The 22,882-nt window shown below is 42.9% G+C and overlaps 1 non-coding gene and 1 pseudogene across 1 annotated transcript; one reads left to right on the top strand and one right to left on the bottom strand.

Moving 5' to 3' along the window:
- The first annotated feature begins 2,238 nt into the window (after window positions 1-2,238).
- LOC136327854 (U6 spliceosomal RNA) lies at window positions 2,239-2,345 on the top strand. The gene has a single exon (XR_010729915.1). It is a non-coding gene; the product is annotated as a U6 spliceosomal RNA (small nuclear RNA).
- A 5,939-nt stretch (window positions 2,346-8,284) lies between these two features.
- Window positions 8,285-9,425, bottom strand: LOC136323518 (small ribosomal subunit protein eS1-like; annotated as a pseudogene).
- Between the last annotated feature and the right edge of the window lie 13,457 nt (window positions 9,426-22,882).

Consider the following 22,882-nt stretch of genomic DNA (forward strand, 5'->3'; position numbering starts at 1 on the left):
GGTTTATTTCACTTAACATAGTGTCTTCAAGATTGATCCATGATATAGCCTGTTTCAAAATTTCATTCACTTTTATCTTTATTTTTTAATTCATTTTTAGAAAGAGAGAGAAGAGGGAGGGGCAGGAAATATCAACTTCCATATGTGCCTTCACCAGGCAAGCCCAGGGTTTCGAACTGGCAACCTCAGTGTTCCAGGTCAATGCTTTACCCTCTGCACTACCTCAGGTTGGGCACAATTTCAATCATTTTTAAAGCTCAATAATATTCATTGTATGTATACATCACATTTTGTTTACCCATTCGTCTGTCAGTGGACATTTGGGTTGCCTACACCTTTTGGCTATTGTTAATAATGCTACTGTGAACATATGTCTACAAATATCTGTTTGAGTCCCTGCTTTCAATCCTTTGGCTGTACAGGGGTTGAGTTTTTAAAGAACAACCAAAAAAGCAACTTTGTTAACTATCTCTTTGAAAGGTTATGTTACATTCCCATACTACCATGCTATTTCTGTTTTCGATGACTCCCTCTTCATAGAGTCAGCCCTTAGGGCTGAAGACATACCTGAATACAGAAGTTTTTCCATCACTAACACTGGACCCAATAGTCTGCATTGGAATTGGATAATGCACTGAAAAAGCTAGCTTTCTTCTCAGATCAGACTGAGTAACAGGAGGAGTTTAGGGTTGAGAAAATTTGGTTTCCTGGGAGGAGGGAACATGCCAGCTGTGAGAAGCCTGAGTTGTAAATTGTCAGATGGTGACTGCCTGTGAAACCTGTCAAGATTCCTGACAGCTCAGCTGAGAACCTAATTACCAGTTATAAAGAGAAACAGGAAAAACATGTTGTCAGAGAGAGAGCCTGGTCAGAGAGAATGAGGTACAGTGTCCTAGCTTCGTCATCAGCCTCCTTCTTGTTTCAACTAGAGCAAAACACATTATAGTATAATTGTCATTATACATGTTTATTATCTGGAACAAAGGAACCACGTCAAACCACAGCCTTGTGTCAGGCGAGTCTTTAGTAATCACTTAAATTGAACAGTGGCATTTGAGCTGATTGTACAAGTACTTCTGGTGTTCTTCGTGCCAAAGATGATACCAAACCATACTTAACTTTTCTCTTGGAGTTTACACAAATTCAACCAATCCTCCTTTCCTGGAGTGAAGAGAAACAGTGATCCTTTCTTTCAGTGAAACCCACAGAAGGATAATTAATAACTTACCTAAAGTCACACTGTCAATCAGCAACCCTGTATCTTATCTTCCAAGGAAAATAAATTAGTATCAACCATGCGCAGCAGCAACATGAGGAAAACAGTAATCTTCACCAAGAATTTCTAAATTGGTGAAAAGCAACATTAGCATAATTACATACTAGTTTTTACAAAGTCTTGGTCCTTTAGTCTTGCAAATCATTCACACACACTTCTCACTTGCCTTTCTCAATTGCATCAGCAGCTCCTGAACATTGGTGTTAACTTCTTTAATGGGAACTTTTTTCAGATTCTTGAAAATCATGGCCTGACCTGTGGTGGCGCAGTGGATAAAGCGTCAACCTGGAAATGCTGAGGTTGCCGGTTCAAAACCCTGGGCTTGCCTGGTCAAGGCACATATGGGAGTTGATGCTTCTTGCTCCTCCCCTTTCTCTCTCTCTCCCCTCTCTATAATGAATAAATAAAATCTTAAAAAAAAAAATTTAAAATAAAAAAAAAAAAAAAAAGAAAATCATGAACCTGGCACTTAGAACAGCAGGAGATGGGAGGAAAGGGAAAGAGTTAATATTTACTGGACATGTATATTACGTGTTTAAGTATGGGGTTTTTGGTTTTTTCCTTTTTTTGTATTTTTTTGAAGTTGGAAATGGGGAGGCAGTCAGACTCCCGCATGCACCCAACCGGGATCCTCCCGGCACGCCCACCAGGGGGCGATTCTCTGCCCATCTGGGGTGTTGCTCTGTTGCAACCAGAGCCATTCTAGCGCCTGAGGCAGAGGCCATGGAGCCATCCTCAGCACCCGGGCCATCTTTGCTCCAATGGAGCCTTGGCTGCGAGAGGGGAAGAGAGAGACAGATAAAAAGGAGAGGGGGAGGGGTGGAGAAGCAGGTGGGCGCTTCTCCTGTGTGCCCTGGCCAGGAATCTAACCCGGGACTCCTGCAGGCCAGGCCGACGCTCTACCACTGAGCCAACTGGCCAAGGCCTAAGTATGGTTTTTACCTCTAATTTAAATTAAGCCTGTGCTCGCTTCAGCAGCACATATACTAAAATTGGAACGATACAGAGAAGATTAGCATGGCCCCTGCGCAAGGATGACACGCAAATTCGTGAAGCGTTCCATATTTAAATAAATAAATAAATAAAGCCAACTGGCAAAGTTGATACAATTGTATGCCATACCTGGATCTCAAAGAGGTTTCGGTAAACTGCCCAAGATAACATAGTAAACGGAGGAACAGAGCCTGACCAGGCAGTGGCGCAATGGATAGAGTGTCAAACCGGGATGCAGAGGACCCAGGTTCAAAACCCTGAGGTCTCCAGCTTGAGCGCAGGCTCATCTGGCTTGAGCGCAGGGGTTCACCAGCTTAAGCACAGGGTCGATGGCTTGAGTGTGGGATCATAGACATGACCCCATGGTCGCTTGCTTAAGCCCAAAGGTTGCTGGCTTGAGCAAGGGATCACTCACTCTGCTGTAGACCCTGGTCAAGGCACATATGATAAAACAACTAATGAACAACTAAAGACCTGCAATGAAGAATTGATGCTTCTCATCTCTCTCCCTTCCTGTCTGTCTGTCGCTATCTGTCTCTCTCTCTGTCTCTCTCTCTCTCTGTCTCTGACAAAAAAAAAAGGAAGAGCAGGATTTTTTATTATGTATTTGTTTATTTACTTTTTAGACCAGGGCTTGGAATCCACTTTTTTTCTGGCTCTAAAGCCTGTGTTTTATTTTGTTAGCATTATGCTATGTCAGTTAAATAAAGGGACTCCCAAGAGATGACTGATAAAATCAGCCACTCTGCCTGACTGGGCAGTGGCTCAGTGGATAGAGCGTCGGACTGAGATGTGGAGGATCCAGGTTCGAGACCCCAAGGTCGCCAGCTTGAGCGCGGGCTCATCTGGTTTGAGCGAAGCTCACCAGCTTGGACCCTAGGTCGCTGGCAAGGAGTTACTCGGTCTGCTGAAGGCCCGCGATCAAGGCATATGTGAGAGGGCAATCAATGAACAACTAAGGTGTCACAATGATAAACTGATGATTGATGCTTCTCATCTCTCCTTTCCTGTCTGTCTGTCCTTGTCTATCCCTCTCTCTGACTCTCTCTCTGTCTCTGTAAAAAAACAAACAACAGTCCCTGGCCGGTTGGCTCAGCGGTAGAGCGTCGGCCTGGCGTGTGGGGGACCCGGGTTCGATTCCCGGCCAGGGCACATAGGAGAAGCGCCCATTTGCTTCTCCACCCCCCACACTCCTTCCTCTCTGTCTCTCTCTTCCCCTCCCGCAGCCAAGGCTCCATTGGAGCAAAGATGGCCCGGCGCTGGGGATGGCTCCTTGGCCTCTGCCCCAGGCGCTAGAGTGGCTCTGGTCGCGGCAGAGCAATGCCCCGGAGGGGCAGAGCATCGCCCCCTGGTGGGCAGAGCATCACCCCTGGTGGGCGTGCCGGGTGGATTCCGGTCAGGCGCATGCAGGAGTCTGTCTGACTGTCTCTCCCCGTTTCCAGCTTCAGAAAAATAAAACAACAACAACAACAACAACAAACAATAAATGAAATACTTTTTTAAAAAATAAGCCACTCTGAGCTTCTAGTGATTTGATTTTCTTATATATGTATGGATTAAAATTGCCTGGTTACGTAGAAGTCTTTCAACAAAATACTGTTGGATTCAAAGATAAATAGAGAATAGGGAACTGGGTTGGAAAATTGGAAGAAAGAAGGAAAAAGACATGAATGAGGAGAAAGAAGGACCAGGAGGGGAATATGCTTGGAAAATGTAAAGGGTAATAGCTAGAAGTTGTTCTCAGAGGCCTTCTGCCAAGACCCAAAGAACAGTGCAGAAACTGATACTCTTTTTTTTTTTTTTTTTTTTTTTGCTCTATTCATCATTTATTTTCTCTTTTCCTATAAAAGGATTAGCAGGATAGTCTCAGTGGGAAAAGAGGCCCCTGTGGGATACTGTTACCAGCCATCTGTGTTGTTCTTTACTTTTGAACAAGACAGCTCCAAAACTCTGAACTGGAAGAGGGAGTTGGAGCTGCATACAGATCAGCAGAGCTATTGCTAGCAGCTCTGATGCCTGCATGATGACTCAATCCTCTGTGCCTGGCAGAGTCAGCTGTGGTCCCCTTGGAGCCTCCTACTCTAGGGAGAGAATCAGAGATGTGGGAAGTGGCTTAGGAAAATCATCAAGATCCTTAATCTTGGGCAGGAATTCAGGCTGGAAGGATATGTAGAAGCACCTTGAGTCTTCACTTAAGAGTTTTGGCTGATGTTGGGGGAAGGACTAAAGATGACAGTGAAGAAAGTACAATCCTTTATACAAATTAGCTGTTCTACAAAAGGAATATACCGTCTGGAGGAATATACCGCCTGCTGGCATAGCCAGCAAAAGCCATATGGCTATGTTACTAGGAGTTCAGCCCAAACACAAATCTCACTCACTTCCCTGGTAAATGTTACTCAAGTAGAGTATTGTGCCAGGAGACACCTGGATTTACCTTCTACATATATATATATACACACACATATATACATATATATATACATATATATGTATATATATATATATAAAGACTGTGCTCCATCACAATCCCACCCTCCCATAACCCTAGGTTTCCTCAAAGAGCTTTCCTTTAGTTGCCTTCTTATCACTCACTAAAAAACAGGACCCAGAGCTTGGCTTCCTGTTGCCACAGCAACTCAAAAGAACCCGTTGAAGCTGCCAGAAAGGCATCTGCAAGAGCTCCCTAAACCCAGACTCCTTTCAAAACAGTAGTACAAAGTGGAATCACCGCTCACTCTACCCATCCTCCCTGACACACCCTCAATTGTCAGTTTTACGGACTCAAGTTTTTAGAATAGCTAAGAATGTGATTGTTTTGCCCAGATGAAAACTTTTCTAATACATTTTCTAAGAATTCTTTAGATACTAGCCTAGAAACCTGACCAACTCAAAAATATATAAAAAGTGCTCTCCACTTATTTTTTATTTCAGAACTAAAACTACTCTCTAATTTTCCACAAAGGTTGAGGGTTGTCTAATGTCCTCATATTTGTGTGAAAGTGGTTTGTGCCTTGTATAGGAGTGTTCAAATATTCATATCCACTACAATTCACTGTCCACATTCCCCTTTAGTTCAAGGCCACATTTATTGCTTTGGAGGTAAGCTTATGGACTCTGATGCCGAACTTCCTGGTTTGAATCTCTTCTCTACTCTTCATTTACACTTGAGCCAATGCTTTCTCTGCACTTCACTTTTTCTATCTTTGAAATGGGGAAAATAATAGCTAATTAAAAAATTAAGTTCAGAGGGCTTTCACGAGGATTAAAAAAATTAAAATATAGGCCCTGGCCTGTTGGCTCAGCGGTAGAGCGTCGGCCTAGCATGCAGAGGACCCAGGTTCGATTCCCGGCCAGGGCACACAGGAGAAGCGCCCATTTGCTTCTCCACCCCTCCGCCGCGCTTTCCCCTCTGTCTCTCTCTTCCCCTCCCGCAGCCTAGGCTCCATTGGAGCAAAGATGGCCCGGGCGCTGGGGATGGCTCTGTGGCCTCTGCCTCAGGCGCTAGAGTGGCTCTGGTCATGACATGGCGACGCCCAGGATGGGCAGAGCATCGCCCCCTGGTGGGCAGAGCATCGCCCCTGGTGGGCGTGCCGGGTGGATCCCGGTCGGGCGCATGCGGGAGTCTGACTGTCTCTCCCTGTTTCCAGCTTCAGAAAAATGAGAAAAAAAATTTTTTTTTTAAAAATTAAAATATATAAAGTACTTAGAACACTACCCGATTTTATATACAAAGTATGCCTCTAGACAGAGTTTGCAGCTGAGAAACACAGACAAGATAACCTGTTCTCAAGGTTCACAGTCTGATATCCACACAGTCAAGATAGACACGTCAATAATTACAGGTAGGCCCTGGCCGGTTGGCTCAATGGTAGAGCGTCGGCCTGGCGTGCAGGAGTCCCAGGGCACACAGGAGAGGCACCCATCTGCTTCTCCACCCCTCCCCCTCTCCTTCCTCTCTGTCTCTCTCTTCCCCTCCCGCAGCCAAGGCTCCATTGGAGCAAAGTTTGCCCGGGCGCTGAGGATGGCTCTGTGGCCTCTGCCTCAGGCACTAGAATGGCTCTGATTGCGGCAGAGCGACGCCCCAAGATGGGCAGAGCATCGCCCCCTGGTGGGCGTGCAGGGTGGATCCCGGTGGGGCGCATGCGGGAGTCTGACTGCATCCCGTTTCCAACTTCGGAAAAATACCAAAAAAAAAAAAAATTACAGATAATGTGACAAGTGCTTCTCTAACCGGAGAGAGAACAGAGGAGGGGGGAGGACAGACATTGTCTTTTTTTTTTTTTTTGCACTTTTCTGAAACTGGAAACAGGGAGAGACAGTCAGACTCCCGCATGCGCCCGACCGGGATCCACCCGGCACGCCCACCATGGGGCCACGCTCTGCCCACCAGGGGGCCACGCTCTGCTCACCAGGGGGCGATGCTCTGCCCATCCTGGGCATCGCCATGTCATGACCAGAGCCACTCTAGCGCCTGAGGCAGAGGCCACAGAGCCATCCCCAGCGCCCGGGCCATCTTTGCTCCAATGGAGCCTTGGCTGCGGGAGGGGAAGAGAGAGACAGAGAGGCAGGCTCGGCGGAGGGGTGGAGAAGCAAATGGGCGCTTCTCCTGTGTGCCCTGGCCGGGAATCGAACCCGGGTCCTCCGCACGCTAGGCCGACACTCTACCGCTGAGCCAACCGGCCAGGGCCAGACATTCAGTCTTAAAGGATACCTGTGTTTTTCCTAAACAGAGAAAGGTTTATCAGTGAGGCCCTTTGGGTAGCAAAGGACAACTCACTCCATTTAGCTCAACAATTTTATTTGACATTCAATATTACATTAGTTCAGGGATACAGTATAGTGTTGAGACATTTATAGTATATAACTCATAATCTTCAGTTTGTATTGATGTTCTAGGTCATAGTTTCTATTTCCTCAGAGCTATGGCTTGCCTTGACCCTTATGACTCTGAGCTTATCTCATGGCTTTGCTATGTCATTGTGTCTCATTATTGTCATTTATAGCCATGTTCTCTTCTTTTACTAACTTGAATTTTAGAGTGAGAAGGAACCTGATTGACCTATTCCTTTTTTGGTGCCAGGTATGTTGTAAGTTGCTGGCCAGGTTCTGGATTGTCCACCATTGAATCATATGCCAATTCTGGTCTAGTCAGCTAAGTCAAAAGTACCTCGATGAACTGTACATGAACTGTGGCTACCTAAGCCTGCCTCTTCAACAGAAGCTGTATGTAGGTGAGGTGGTTTCCCTTGGAGAGGAAATATGAATGTAGCAGTCATGATCTGTTTAGAACAGAAAGAAGACATAACCTATCCAAAGAGCATGGAAAAGGAAGCTCGATGAGTCTAGAGTTGATTGAACAGATATTTATTTATTTTCATTGTATTTTTCAATTACAGCTTATTTTTAAATGTTTGAATTGATTGATTTTACAGAGAGAGAGAGAGATAGGAAGAGAGCTAGAGAGGCCTGACCTGTGGTGGCGCAGTGGATAAAGCGTCGACCTGGAAATGCTGAGGTTGCCGGTTCGAAACCCTGGGCTTGCCTGGTCAAGGCACATATGGGAGTTGATGCTTCCAGCTCCTCCCCCCTTCTCTCTCTCTCTGTCTCTCTCCTCTCTCTCTCTCTGTCTTTCCCTTTCCTCTCTAAAATGAATAAATAAAAAATTTAAAAAAATAAAAAAATAAAAAAAATAAAGTGATCTCTCTTAAAAACTTTAAAAAAAAAAAAAAAAAAAAGAGAGCTAGAGAGAAAGAATGAAACATCAATCTATTGTTCTACTCCTAGATGCACTCATTGGTTGCTTCTTGCCTGTGCCCTGACTGGGGATCAAACTGCAACTTTTGAGTATCAGGATGATGCTCTAACCAATTATATTCAGTATTATTTTGTATTAGTTTTAGGTGTACAGCATAATAGTCAGACAATCATATACTTTATGAAGTGGTCTCTCTCTAGTTCTTTTTATTTTTTTCACAAATAAGATTTTGTATTTGTCACCTTTAAGCCTGAAATTTAAATAGATTCTTGGACTGGGGATTCATATCCATCAGTTAGTTCTACTTTAGCACCTGTTTCATCCCTAGTAGCTTTTCCAGAAATGCTACCTTCCATAAAGTGCCATGAATATTTCCAGTTCAAACTTGGGCTTCTTTCGCATTTTTACTTTTCTAACACAGACATCGTGGGGCAGATAAATAGACTGGTAAACCTTTTCTATATCTTTTCTAGTGTTATCTTGAGTCAATTTACTGATTACTTCTTTCAAGTCATTTGTCTGCGTCTCTTAGATTATGATTTCCATCATCATCTGGATTTGGTGGACCCGTTGATGCTGAGCATAAGAGGTCTTCCAAATCCATTATTGCATTCCTTAGTAAAACCAACAGCAATAGATAAAGCAGATAACCATTGGTAGTCTTGACATAATATGAGCTTCAATCATAGTCTGCTACTTTTTGATCATGGAACATATTTTGTCTCCATTTTAAGAGCCACACCATCAAAATTAGACAGTGTTGCCCTGAACATTCTCAGCAGCTAACTTGAATTTTCTAAATGCAATTAATCAGTCTACAGATCAGCTAGGCTCACTTCAAAAACACGACCCTTGAGAACACCAGATGCAATTTTGGTTCCTTGAGTTATCATGACTAGTGCTTTCCCAATATTTCTTATATTGAACATAGCTGGAGGTTTCATATCACATCAATTTTCCTTTAAAAATTGATTGACCACTTTCTTTTTGGCTCCCTTTTTGTTGCCTTTCTTTTCTTTTCCTTCTTTTTTTACAGAGACAGAGAGAGAGTCAGAGAGAGGGATAGATAGGGACAACAGACAGGCAGGAAGGGAGAGAGATGAGAAGCATCAGTTATCAGTTTTTCATTGCGACGCCTTAGTTGTTCATTGATTGCTTTCTCATATGTGCCTTGACCGCAGGCCTTCAGCAAACCGAGTAACCCCTTGCTCAAGCCAGAGACCTTGGGTCCAAACTGGTGAGCTTTTGCTCAAACCAGATGAGCCCACGCTCAAGCTGGTGACCTCAGAGTCTCGAACCTGGGTCCTCTGCATCCCAGTCCGATGCTCTATCCACTGTGCCACCACCTGGTCAGGCTTTGCTGCCTTTCATAAGGTGCTTGTTCTTGCCAACCACCATGATGCTGCTCAGAGAGCCAAAAGGGCTCTCCAAATATTTCAAGTGCCCACTTGGCATAGTATAGAGTTATTATAATATTATTGGCTATATTCCCAATAGTGTACTTTACATCCCTGTGACCTCTAGTGCACTGGCTCAACTTTTTACCCATTAAGCCATCTGGCCAGGGCCTCCCTGTGACTATCGTGACTACCAATTTGTAGTTCTTAATCCCTTCACCTTTTTTACTCAGTCCCTGGGCCCCCTTCCCCTCTACCATCAGTCTGTTTCTAGTTTGTTTGTTTATTTTGCTTTTTAGAGTCCACATACAGTGTAAGTGAAATCAGGCACTATGCTAGGAGTGGATAACCAATGTCAGGGTGTTATATAGATTGCTGTGGGAATCAAGTGCAGGGCCACCTGAGCCAGACAGGGAGTGTCAAAAAATGCTTCTTAGAGGAGGTAAACTTTACATTGGGTCCAGAGAGAGAACTAGAATTAATAAGGAGCATGGCATATTCCAGGATCTGAAAATAGCATGATGAAAGATGCCAGAAAATGTGAGAGACTAGCACGAGGTAGGCAGGGGCTACATCATTCTGGTCCTAATAATCATAGAATTACCATTTACTTAACTGAGAAGCATTTTATATGAATTACCTTATTTAATTCTCCCAACAACCTTGTGAAGTAGGAATAATAATTATTGTTCTCATTTAGATGAACAAAACAAGACTGAGTGAGATTTAGTAAACTTCCTTATGATTATATAACTAGCAAGTGACCAAATTGCTAAGTTATCCTTACTTTGTGTGTCATGTTAGAGATATTTTAAGAGCACTGGGAAGCCATTGAAAGATTTTATACACATTTGCATTTCAGAAAGATTATTCTTGCTGTGGAGTATAAAACGGATTATAGGGAGTAGAGAGGGAACATAGGGAAATTCCTTTGGGTTCCCATTGCAGACCAGGTCAGAGTAGCAAGGTGGACTAGGCTGATAAAAGAAACATAGATGTTATCATTCATTTATTACTTTGATCAATAAATATTTAATGAGCTCCTACCAAGAGTGTTAATCACTAAGGCTATACAGATGAACAAGGTAGATGTGGTCCCTGCTGTCACAGATTTCCTTCAAGAGGCTGAATAGACAAGAACTAGAGGAGTTGAATGTGGAAATGATGAAAAACAGGGAGTCTGGAATAAGTTACTAGCTGTGGTTGCTCCAACCTTGCCCTTTCCAATTCACTACCTCTCCTAAGGTTGTATATGTTCAGGTAGGGATCGAGGGAAGAACAAAAACAAATTAGAATTTTGTATGCCATTCTCATCGGCTCAGATTTCATTCTGTAGACTTTAGGGAGCCACTGAAAACGTGTAAATGGCTTGACCAGATACACATGTTAGCAAGGTCAAGATTTATTCCTCTAAAACTTAGAATTCCTCCAGGACTGAATAGCTAGCTCATTTGATAGGGTGAGAATGCTCAAATCTTCTTTTCATACTCTACCCTCTTGTGGCAAGAGGAAAAATGGCAAGTTCTAACTCCACAGGTTTGCAAGGCTTTGATTTGCCTTGACTGTTACAGCCTCTGGATTTCTCAGCTGGTTCTGTTACTGCGTCTTCAACAGAGACCATTTATTCATTCTGAGACTCCCCAGCTCCAACGACAGAGCACTGTCAGCGATTAGAGAAGAGCCCTCTTTTGTTATCTCCCACCAGCTTGGTTCCTAATCTCCCTCGCCCACCTCCAAACTCTTGCTCTCTTCAGTGCCCTAGCAATGCAGATCTCTCGGTAGGCTAGCATTGCTGCCCTCAGGTGGGAACCGAGGGAAGTGCGCATTGCATTTTTTCTGGAACCACTTTCTCTCCAAGTCAATTCTTTGAACTTGATATCTTATTCAGCATCCTCTTCATTTACATCTGACTTATAAAAGAGTAGTGCTCCCTCCTACAACTTGGCTCAAATATAATGAAGAAACAAGAAGGAGGAAAAAGCAGGACCCCCTCCTCTCCGTGAATTCCGCATTGCCAGAAAACAACTTTTCCAAGGCTTGACTACTGAGAATAAGGCACCTATATAGGGTAGTCTTTTCAAGGACATCTCCTGCTTTCCTTGAAAAGAGATGTCCTCTTTTTCTCACACCTCGATTCTCAGCCCTTTGCCTCAGAGTCCCTGTTCTTATAAGATGGAGCTCTGATAATGTCCATGGTAATAAGAGAGTCTTCTTAGGCTATTTAGCTTGGAAATAAATGCTGGAATCGCTTCTCAAAAATCCAGATTGATTTAAATACCCTTTGGCAACATTCTTTTGGCATCCTCACCAATGCTAATGAATTTGGGCCACTCTCTTCCATTCATTGACTCAACACTTAGGGGCAAAGTGACCCTTTAAATTTCATTTCAGCTAAAACAGTTCTTCTATCTGCTAAAAGGGGGGCTTGTGAATTAAACGCCGATGCTGTTTTTCTGATTTAGCACTTACGCACCACCCACAGACAATTTATTCCAGAATTTATTTTAAAGCCAGGGGCTTTAAGATTTCTGACCCACAGATCCCTCCCCCATTCAAGCCCTCTATTCACCCAGGAATTTGAGATGGAAATAGTACTGCTAGCTGGAGTGGAGCAGCATACCAGTGCTGCCCAGAGCTGAGCGGCCGTTGCCATGGGGGCGAGAGTGTTTGTATAGAACTGCCTATACAAGATCTTAGGCTTGAGAACTGCTTTGAATCACAGGATTCTAAAACTGAGCCAGCCCCCTCATTTTACAGATGAGGAAATAGAGGCCCAAGGACTTAGTTAAATGATTTACTCAAAAGCTAGGACGAGTTATAGGCAGAGTTGTGCTCTTTGCAGTACATCACCCCTTTCATTAAATAGATGCTGATTGAGTGGATGTTCCTCTACCAGGCATCCCCGGCCTCCTGAGGCCATTTATCCGGCCCCCACCGCACTTCCGGAAGGGGCACCTCTTTCATTGGTGGTCAGTGAGAGGAGCACTGTATGTGGCGGTCCTCCAACGGTCTGAGAGACAGTGAACTGGCCCCCTGTGTAAAAGGTTGAGGACCCCTGCTAGCCATTTCCACTGTGCTATTCCAGCACCACTAATTCCAGATAGAAGTTCTAGGAAATGTGGTACTGGCAACCATAGGTATGTGAATATCCTTGCATTTGTATGCATGCATATGTTTGCATCAAATTACATGTACACACCTGTGGATGATTATGCTAACTAGACATTTGTATAGCTCTTAATTACTGGAATTCCTTAAATTACATTTTCCTCACGAGTGAAATTTAGATAAAAAATAATACCTATCTCAAAGGATTCAGTGATAAAATGTATTTAAAGTACTTAAATATAGTATCCAACAAATAATAAGTGTATATTATGTCATTTCTGTTATGTCTTTCTGCAATGGAATGTGTCAAGGATTGCCTGTAAGCACTAGACTAAATGTTTTGATTTTTAATTTAATTTTCACAATAATCTTTCGAAGTAGGTTCTTTGATTTCCTATGGAGCACTGATAGAAAAACTAGGCCTAGAGAGCTTGAGTCTCATGCACAAGGTTCAGAAGTGCCTGAGCAAGAATCAAACAAAGCCAGGTCTAATGTTAATGTTCTCAATAATAATAATTTATACTGCCTCTCTTATGGAAAGTCAGAAAAAGATCTAGTGTCTTTGAATATGTTTGTTAGAACTCAAAATCTAAATACGTTGGCTACATGTTGCACATGGAATGGGCTTGCTCATTCAAATAAATACATTTTAATTAAACCCACTGAAACTATAAGTGAAGAGTTTGTATTTTCTCCCTTTAATTTCTGTTCTTTATAGAGACCTTAGTCAGCCATTTTGTACAAGAGACAATTTCCTAATAACTGAACACCCTTTTTTTCAATAACCTATTGTTTCCACACTCCTAGTTGGTCCTGGTGAGACCTATGTATAGAATACCAATCTAATTGAAATCATGTCACCAGGTGCCTGGGATCCTACTTACCTAGCAAGCTGTCTTTCTAATCTTTAAAATTTCTCTTGCATACAGATAGAAATTAAATATTTCTTTAATAGATATCTTCTCATTCTTATTAAAATTCCAGGTTTGGGGCCCTGGCCAGTTGGCTCAGTGGTAGAGCGTTGGCCTGGCGTGTGGAAGTCCTGGGTTCGATTTCCAGCCAGGGCACACAGAAGAAACACCCATCTGTTTCTCCACCCTTCCCCCTCTCTTTCTATCTCTCTCTTCCCCTCCCGCAGGCAAGGCTCCATTGGAGCAAAGTTGTCCCCAGGTGCCAAAGACAGCTCCATGGCTTCTGCCTCAGGTGCTAGAATGGCTCTGGCCCCAACAGAGCAACACTCCAGATGGACAGAGCATCACCCTCTGGTGGGAATGCTGGGTGGATCCCGGTCGGGCACAGTCTGTCTGACTGCCTCCCCACTTCTAACTTCAGAGAAATTAAAAAAATAAATAAATTCCAGGTTTGGGATTGTCCAGAGTCTAACCCAAATTTCTCTTGTGGTCATATCATTCAGTTTCTATCAGATCAATTTCAATCAGACCTTAGTTGTTCCTGGAGGTTCCTTTTTCCTTCTCTATTTTCTCTCTCAATGATTTTGTCCATTCCTATACTTTCAACTATCTCTGCTATATAAAGAATTACCATGTCAATCTTACTCATTCAGTAAACATTAACTCCTTGGTATGTGCTATACACTGAATTTCAGTGGTTCAGTCAGACAACTGTCCTAAGCTCCAGTCCAGATTTTTGTGGAGTATCTATGACAGGATGATGTGAGGTATCTGACACTCCTATAAAAATACCTCTGGGCAAGAAAATACCTTGCTTCTGCTGTACTTCAGTCTTGGCATTACTTCTCTGACCTTTCTTATCCTTATTACCTATTCACAGTCTCTGGAATTCTCCATACTAACTCTACAAATCTACTTATCTCAGTCCATGGGAGAAAGAACAAGTGTTAGCACCCCAAAATCTACAAAAACCTAAACCTACTTCATCACTTTCTTCACAAAACCACTCTTTGTTCTTATTTTCTTCAGTTTTTTTTTTTACAGAGAGAGAGAGAGTCAGAGAGAGAGAGAGAGAGACTGATAGGCACAGACAGACAGGAAGGGAGAGAAATGAGAAGCATCAGTTCTTTGTTGAGGCACCTTAGTTGTTCAGTGATTGCTTTCTTGTATGTGCCTTGACCCAGGGGCTACAGCAGAGGGAGTGACCCTTCGCTCAAGCCAGAGACATGGGGCGTAAGCCAGCAACCTTGCGATTCAAGCCAGCGACCTTTGGGCTCAAGACAGCGACCTTGGGCTTTAAGCCAGCGACCTTGGGCTTCAAGCCAGTAACTATCAGGCTCAAGCCAGCGACCGCGTGCTGGTGAGCCCATGCTCAAGCTGGCGACCACGGGGTTTCGAACCTGGGTTCTCCATGTCCCAGTCCGATGCTCTATCCACTGCATCACTGCCTGGTCAGACTAGTCAGTATTTTATTTGATAGAAGCACACTATTCCTCTAAAAATTTCCCTAGGCCTCCTGATTGCCCTGACACAATCTACTCCCCATTAACTAAAGTAATGTTAAAACACAATCAGTCATGTTATTCCCCTGCTTAAAACCAGCCCACAACTTCCCATAGTTCTAAGAATATAATTCAAATTCTTGCTGAGGCCTTAAAGAAACCCTGAATGATCTAACTTCTTACCCAAGACTACTCTCATCTTATTTCACTCTCCCCTGCTATGCTCCAGCCACACTGGCCTCCTTGCAATCCATGGAACAAGCACAACTTTCTCTCTACTCTTGTTATGGTCTACTGATTATCTTTTGATTTTTGGTCTGAAACTATCCTCCTTTCCAACCTCCTCTCTACTCTTGTTTCAGTCTACCGATCATCTTTTGATTTTTGGTCTGAAGCTATCTCACCTTTCCAACCTAGCCTTCATCCCTAATCACCATTCTTTCTCATGGTACCACTTGTTTCTTAATAGCATTTATCTCAATAATAAAATTATATACATTTTGGGATATATTTATTATCTGCCTCTCCTACTAGATTAGAGGGTCCATGAAGGCAGGAACCATGTCTGCTTAGTTTATCAATGCATATCCTGCATTTAGCGAAGTACCTGGCACATAGTAAGTGCTCATAAGTGGTGGTTGATAACACTGTTCCTAGCAAACTCCTTTTCTAATTCTGTAAAATGGCCATTTCAAAGCTTTACCACTTTCTTTAAACTATTTCCTCTAATTTCTACCTCTTTAAAACCTGGCCAGAAATTATCACCTATTCTCATATTCTGTAATTTTCTTAAATGCATTAGATTTGAGTGACACTGGACCAGTAAATATTTCATCACAACTCCAGCTCATTGTTCACACTATTTCTCTGCCAGAAATACCCCTCTCTACCCACTTCCCATTTCTGCTTATCATCTTGTGCTTAAAGCCCAGTGTAAAGGATACAATCCCTCTTTAGTTTTCCCTAATAATTTATAATTAGTTGCTCCCTTATAAGAATTCTCAAAGCTTTTCATGATATTTTTACATAAAAGTTTCCACATTGGTCTTGGCCAGCGGCTCAGTGGATAGAGCATGGGCTTGGTGTATGGACATCGCGGTTCGATTCCTGGTCAAGGCACATAGGAGAAGCGACCATTTGCTTCTCTCCTCCTCCCTCTCCCAAATCTCTTCCTCTTCCCCTCTTGCAGCCAGTGGCTCCATTTGTTTAAGTGTGGCCCCAGGAGCTGAGGATAGCTTGGTACTCTAGCGTCGGCCCCAGATGGGGTTGCCAGGTGGATTCCAGTTGGGGCGCATGTGAGATTCTGCCTCACTATCTCCCCTCCTCTCACCTAAAAGAAAAAAAGTTTCCACATTTTATCTGTGTTATATGTGTGTCTCTGACCCTGGAGGGTGAATTTTTTTTTTTTTAATTTTTTGTTTTATTATTTATTTATTTATTTATTTTAGAGAGACAGAGAGTCAGAGACAGAGATATATAGGGACAGACAGCTTAGTTGTTCATTGAGTGCTTTCTCATATATGCCTTGACTGTGGGCCTTCAGCAGACCGAGTAACCCCTTGCTTGAGCCAGCGACCTTGGGTCCAAGCTGGTGAGCTTTTGCTCAAGCCAGATGAGCCTGCGCTCAAGCTGGCCCTCGGGGTCTCAAACCTGGGTCCTTCCGCATCCCAGTTCGACGCTCTATCCACTGCACCACCGCCTGGTCAGGCAGGGTGAATTCTTTAGGGATGAAGGATTTTTTCTTTAAATCTGCACGATCCAGCACAACTCTTAATGCATTGGCATACAGTCAATATGTAGTAATCCAGTTAAAAATCCAAAAGAGAACATCTTTAAAAGAAATTCAGCCTGACCTGTGGTGGCGCAGTTGATAAAGCGTCGACCTGGAATGCTGAGGTTGCTGGTTCAAAACCCTGGGCTTGCCCGGTCAAGGCACATATGGGAGTTGGAGCTTCCTGCTCCTCCCCCCCATCTCCCTCTCTCTCTCTCTCTCTCTCTCTCCTCTAAAAAAATGAATAAATAAATAAAAATAATTTTAAAAAAAGAAAGAAATTCAAAGATTACCAGAAACTAGTAATGAGAGACCTGATAGGGTTCTGAGAAAAGATGAATGCTGTAATTACTGTGCCTTAGAATCATCGTTTTGTCCAAAGCCATAGAAATACTCAGAGAAGTCTCTTTTAATTTTTTTTTTTACATATGGAAACACAGAGAAATCCAGGAATGAAATAAAAATTGGGTAAAATTAGGTATCCTTGGGCTGACTGGTATGACTTTTAAAAAATTGGGTACTCATTACTTAAAAAAAAATGTAAATGATACCTCTTTCTATTCCCCTTTATTCTATAATGAATAACTGAACCTTAACCCCAGATATTCTTATTCAATTGTTCTAGCATATAGGCTTGATTTTTTAAAAGGTGCCCAGATGATTAATGTGCAGCCAGAATGGAAAACCAATTTCTAGAATGCTATTATGGACTGAATAGCTATGTCTCCTGAAAATTTGTGCACTGAAGTCCTAACACCCAATGCAATGGTGTTTGGAAGAGTCCTGTAGAAACTAACTAAATTTAGATAAAATCATGAGGGTAGGCCTCCCATGCTGGAATTAGTGCCCTTAAGAAGAGAAGAGGCCTGACCTGTGGTGGCGCAGTGGATAAAGCGTCGACCTGTAAATGCTGAGGTCGCCGGTTCGAAACCCTGGGCTTGCCTGGTCAAGGCACATATGGGAGTTGATGCTTCCAGCTCCTCCCCCCCTTCTCTCTCTCTCTGTCTCTCCTCTCTCTGTCTCTCCCTCTCCTCTCTAAAATTAATTTAAAAAAAACCCAAAAAACAAAGAAAAGAAGAAACCAGAGTTTTCTCCCCATCCTCTGTGTACCAGGGAGAGAGCCCTCACCAAAAACCCGAACTTGCTGGCCTCTTGATTTTCGGCTTCCCAGCTTCCAGAACTGTGAGAAATCAATGTCTATTGTTTAAACCACCCAGTCTATATATCTTGTTATAACAGCCTAAATTGACAAGACAATTGACAATTGACAATCTACTGGTCTTTCGTATGGAATCTCTGTACTGGTGAACACAGGTGGACTAGTTGGAATGCTGTTGGTAGATTGCATGGCAGTATCTTGAGCATGGTTGGATTGTAGACAGGATGGCTTCATTAACCTTGGCATGGAAAACCTCGGAATATTTGCATGTAAAGAATTTTAGTATCATCCTACTCCAAATGTATGCCAGAAATTTCTCCAGCCAGATTGGACCTAGAGAAACCAGCTTTTTACTCATGATCTTCTAAGTAGTAGCTGATGCAACAGATACATTCAACATACCTTGTATGACTTAATATATAAACAAGGACAGGTTCCTAGATAGTGTTGGTTTTCCTACCTTAAATTTTAGAAGGCGCCTGACCTGTGGTGGCGCAGTGGATAAAGCGTTGACCTGGAATGCTGAGGTCACCAGTTCAAAACCCTGCTGTTGGCCCTGGCTGGTTGGCTCAGCGGTAGAGTGTTGGCCTGGCGTGCGGGGGACCCGGGTTCGATTCCCGGCCAGGGCACATAGGAGAAACGCCCATTTGCTTCTCCACCCCTCCCCTTCCTCTCTGTCTCTCTCTTCCCCTCCCGCAGCCAAGGCTCCATTGGAGCAAAGATGGCCCAGGCGCTGGGGATGGCTCCTTGGCCTCTGCCCCAGGCGCTAGAGTGGCTCTGGTCGCGGCAGAGCGACGCCCCAGAGGGGCAGAGCATCGCCCCCTGGTGGGCAGAGCGTCGCCTCTGGTGGGTGTGCCGGGTGGATCCCGGTCGGGTGCATGCGGGAGTCTGTCTGTCTCTCCCCGTTTCCAGCTTCTGGGGGGGGGACCCTGCTCTTGTCTGGTCAAGGCACATATGGGAGTTGATGCTTCCTGCTCCTCCCTCTTTCTCTCATTTTCTCTCTCTCTCTCTCTCTCTCTCTCTCACTTACTTTCTCTTCTCTCTAAAATGAATAAATTAATAAAAAAAATTTTAGAAGGCTGTGACACTTGCAACACTTCTAACATTTTTGAATTTTTGATTTGGGAATGGTCTGGAAGCAGAAGTTTGAGGTTGTATAGCCATGTCTGGGGGTTGTACTGGTGATCTGATAGGCTGGCTGACTTGACTCCTGGAACTTACAGTGGTCGGCAAGTGCTTAAAATATGGCTTAGGTGTTGCTACAGATGAATGGACAGCACTACATGTATTCTGAGATATATGAGGTTTGGCCCTAACCACAGGCTTGCAGAGATGTGCATTTCCATGTTGAAGCTAAGAATTGGTATAAAGTTACTTGCTGATTTTGTTTCTGCTTTTTGAGTTGAATATAGATTGCCTCCAACTCATAGTTGCTATATAATTCTTTCCATATAATGAGAGCCTGATGCTCCACTTGGCTTTGTACAATAGCCACATATGGTGGTTTGCTGACCACAAGTCTTCTGTTAATTGCCATGAGAGCTTTAATAGCTTCCTCAGGAGATGTAAGGCAAACAAAGGCAAAGCCTTTGCTATGCCAGCTTCTGTTATGACTCTGGCCCTAGTGATTCTGTGAAAGAGATAGAATTCTCTCCTCAGTCATTTATCATCAATACTATCTTCAAGATTTTTCGCATAAAGGCTAGCAGTTTACCCTGTTTTGCTTGCTCATATTTGTGTTTTAATTCAGATTGTCTGTCTACTTTGTTTTGTGCTGTATCAACATAAACTTAATTTCTATCAAGGACAGGACTTTTCCACTCATTCTTTCTATGGCTTTCTAGACATTTTCAAATTTCTCAAAACTCAAATCCAAAGCCTCAAGATTTTCTACTTTCATTCTACCTCAATAAATACAATATCATATATAGAAAACCCTAAAGACTCCACCAAAAAGAAATTGTTAGAATGAATAAACAAATTCAGTAAAGTTGCAGAATACAAAATTAATAAACAAAAGTCAGTTGCATTTCTATACACTAATAAAAAACTATCAAAAAGTGAAACTAAGGCCTGACCAGGAAGTGATGCAGTGGATAGGGTGCCAGACTAAGACATAGAGGACCCAGGTTCGAAACTCCAAGGTCACAAGCTTGAGCACGGGCTCATCCGGCTTGAGCACAGGCTCACTAGCTTAAGTGCGGGGTTGCTGGTTTGAGCAAGGGGTCACTCACTCTGCTGTAGTTCACGGGTCAAGGCGTATATGATAAAGCAATCAATGAACAACTAAAATGCTGCAACAAAGAACTGATGCTTCTCATCTCTCTCCCTTCCTGTCTGTCTGTCTCTATATGTCGCTCTCTCTGATCTCTATCTCTGTAAAAAATTAATAATAATAATAATAAACTTTAAAAAAATAGAGAAACTAAGGAAACAATCCCAGGCCTGACCTGTGGTGGCACAGTAGATAAAGTGTCGACCTGGAATGTTGAGGTTGCTGGTTCAAAACCCTGGGCTTGCCTGGTCAAGGGACATATGGGAGTTGATGCTTCCTCCTGCTCTTTCTTTCTTTCTTTCTTTCTTTCTTTCTTTCTTTCTTTCTCTCTCTCTCTCTCTCCCCCTCTCTAAAATGAATAAATTTTTAAAAAATCCCATTTATAGTTATATCAAAAAGTATAATATACTTATAAATAAATTCAGCCAAGAAAGTAAAAGACCTGTACACTGAAAACTATAAGACATTGATGAAAGAAATTAAATAAGACACAAATAAATGGTAAAATATTTCATGCTCATGGATTAGAACATTTAATATCATTAAAATGTCCATACTTTCAAAATAATCTAAGGCTTCAATGCAATCCCTATCAAAATATCAAGGGCATATTTTTACAGAACTAGAACAAATAATCTTAAATTTTTGTATGGAATCACAAATAGCTAAAGCTTATGAGAAGAAAAAAAGGACAAACTTGGACACATCACAGTTCCTGATTTCAAACTATATTTATAGCTTTCATAATAAAATAATATGGTATTGGCTTAAAAATAGACACATAAATTAATGGAACGGAATAGAGCCTGAAATAAGTCCCTGCATATATGGTTATTTAATTTTTGAAAAAGGAGCCAACAATACAAAATGGGTAAAGGACAGTCTGTTCAACAAATGGTGCTAGGAAAAATGCACAACCACATACAAAAGAATAAAACTGGACAACTTACAACATACACAAAGAAATAACTCAAGATACATTAAAGATTTGAATGTACCAAAAAACATGAAACTCCTAGAAGAAACTGTAGGTGATAAGCTTCTTGACATCAGTCTTGGCAATGACTTTTTTTTCGATTTGACATCAAAAGTAAAGGCAACAAAAGCCAAAAATAAGTAAGTAGGACTACGTCAAATTAAAAAAGAAACCCCTCTTCACAGCAAAGGCAACCATCAACAAAATCAAAGGCTATCTAAGAAATGAGAGAATATTTGCCAACAATATATCTGATAAAAGGTTAACATCCAGAATAAAGAACTCATACAACTTAAGAGCAAAGAGCCAAATATGCCCTTGATATTTTGACAGGGATTGCATTGAAGCCTTAGATTATTTTGAAAGTATGGCATGGATGTTGCCTGTTCGATGATCCCTGGGCACATACAGGAACAGATGTTCTTCTCTCTCTCTTGCTCTCTCCCTCCCTCTCTCTAAAGTCAATAAAATAAACATTAATTAATTAATTATTATTATTATTTTGTATTTTTCTGAAGCTGGAAACGGGGAGGCAGTCAGACAGACTCCCGCATGCTACTGACCAGGATCCACCCGGCCTGAGGCAGAGGCCACGGAGCCATCCCCAGCGCCCGGGCCATCTTTGCTCCAATGGAGCCTTGGCTGTGGGAGGGGAAGAGAGAGACAGAGAGGAAAGCGCGGCGGAGGGGTGGAGAAGCAAATGGGCGCTTCTCCTGTGTGCCCTGGCCGGGAATCGAACCTGGGACTCCTGCATGCCAGGCCGACGCTCTACCACTGAGTCAACTGGCCAGGGCCAAACATTAATTTTTTTAAAGAGAAAAAACCAGCAAGTTTTTGTGAAGATATGAAGAAAAGGGCGCCCTGTGCACATTGTTGGTGGGAATGTAAACTGGTGCAGCCACTATGGAAAACAGTATGGAGGTTCTTAAAAAAATTAAAAATAAAACAACCATATGAATCAACAATTTCACTTCTGAACATTTATTAGAAAGAAACAAAAACACTAAATCAAAAGCTATCTAAGGCCCTGGCCGGTTGGCTCAGCGGTAGAGTGTCGGCCTGGCGTGTGGGAGACCTGGGTTCGATTCCCGGCCAGAGCACATAGGAGAGGCGCCCATTTGCTTCTCCAACCCCCCCCCTCCTTCCTCTCTGTCTCTCTCTTCCCCTCCCGCAGCCGAGGCTCCATTGGAGCAAGGATGGCCCGGGCGCTGGGGGTGGCTCCTTGGCCTCTGCCCTGGCGCTAGAGTGGCTCTGATCGCTGCGGCAGGGTGATGCCCCGGAGGGGCAGAGCATCACCCCCTAGTGGGCAGAGTGTGGCCCCTGGTGGGCGTGCAGGGTGGGTCCCGGTCGGGCGCATGCGAGAGTCTGTCTGACTGTCTCTCCCCGTTTCCAGCTTCAGAAAAATACAAAAAAAAAAAAAAAAAAAAAAAAAAAGCTATCTGAACCCTCATGTTTCTTGCAGTTATTTTCAATAGCCAAGACATAGAAGCAAACTAAATGTTCATTGATTGATGAATGGTAAAGAAAACATGATATATATATTTATATACACTGCTCACAAAAATTAGGGGATCTGGGAATGTGCAGATACTCTGGTACTTTCAGCCTTTTGTATAGTGCATTTTCACCAATGAAATAAAAGTTGGTTTTGCACCTCATTTGCATAATCAAACAACTTTCTTTGACTTGTCTGGTTGCTTTTCGGATGTTCTTGTTTAATAAAAAAAATTGAGCCCTGGCCGGTTGGCTCAGCGGT

The sequence above is a fragment of the Saccopteryx bilineata genome, chromosome 2 (assembly GCF_036850765.1).
Source record: "Saccopteryx bilineata isolate mSacBil1 chromosome 2, mSacBil1_pri_phased_curated, whole genome shotgun sequence".
NCBI lineage: Eukaryota > Metazoa > Chordata > Mammalia > Chiroptera > Emballonuridae > Saccopteryx > Saccopteryx bilineata.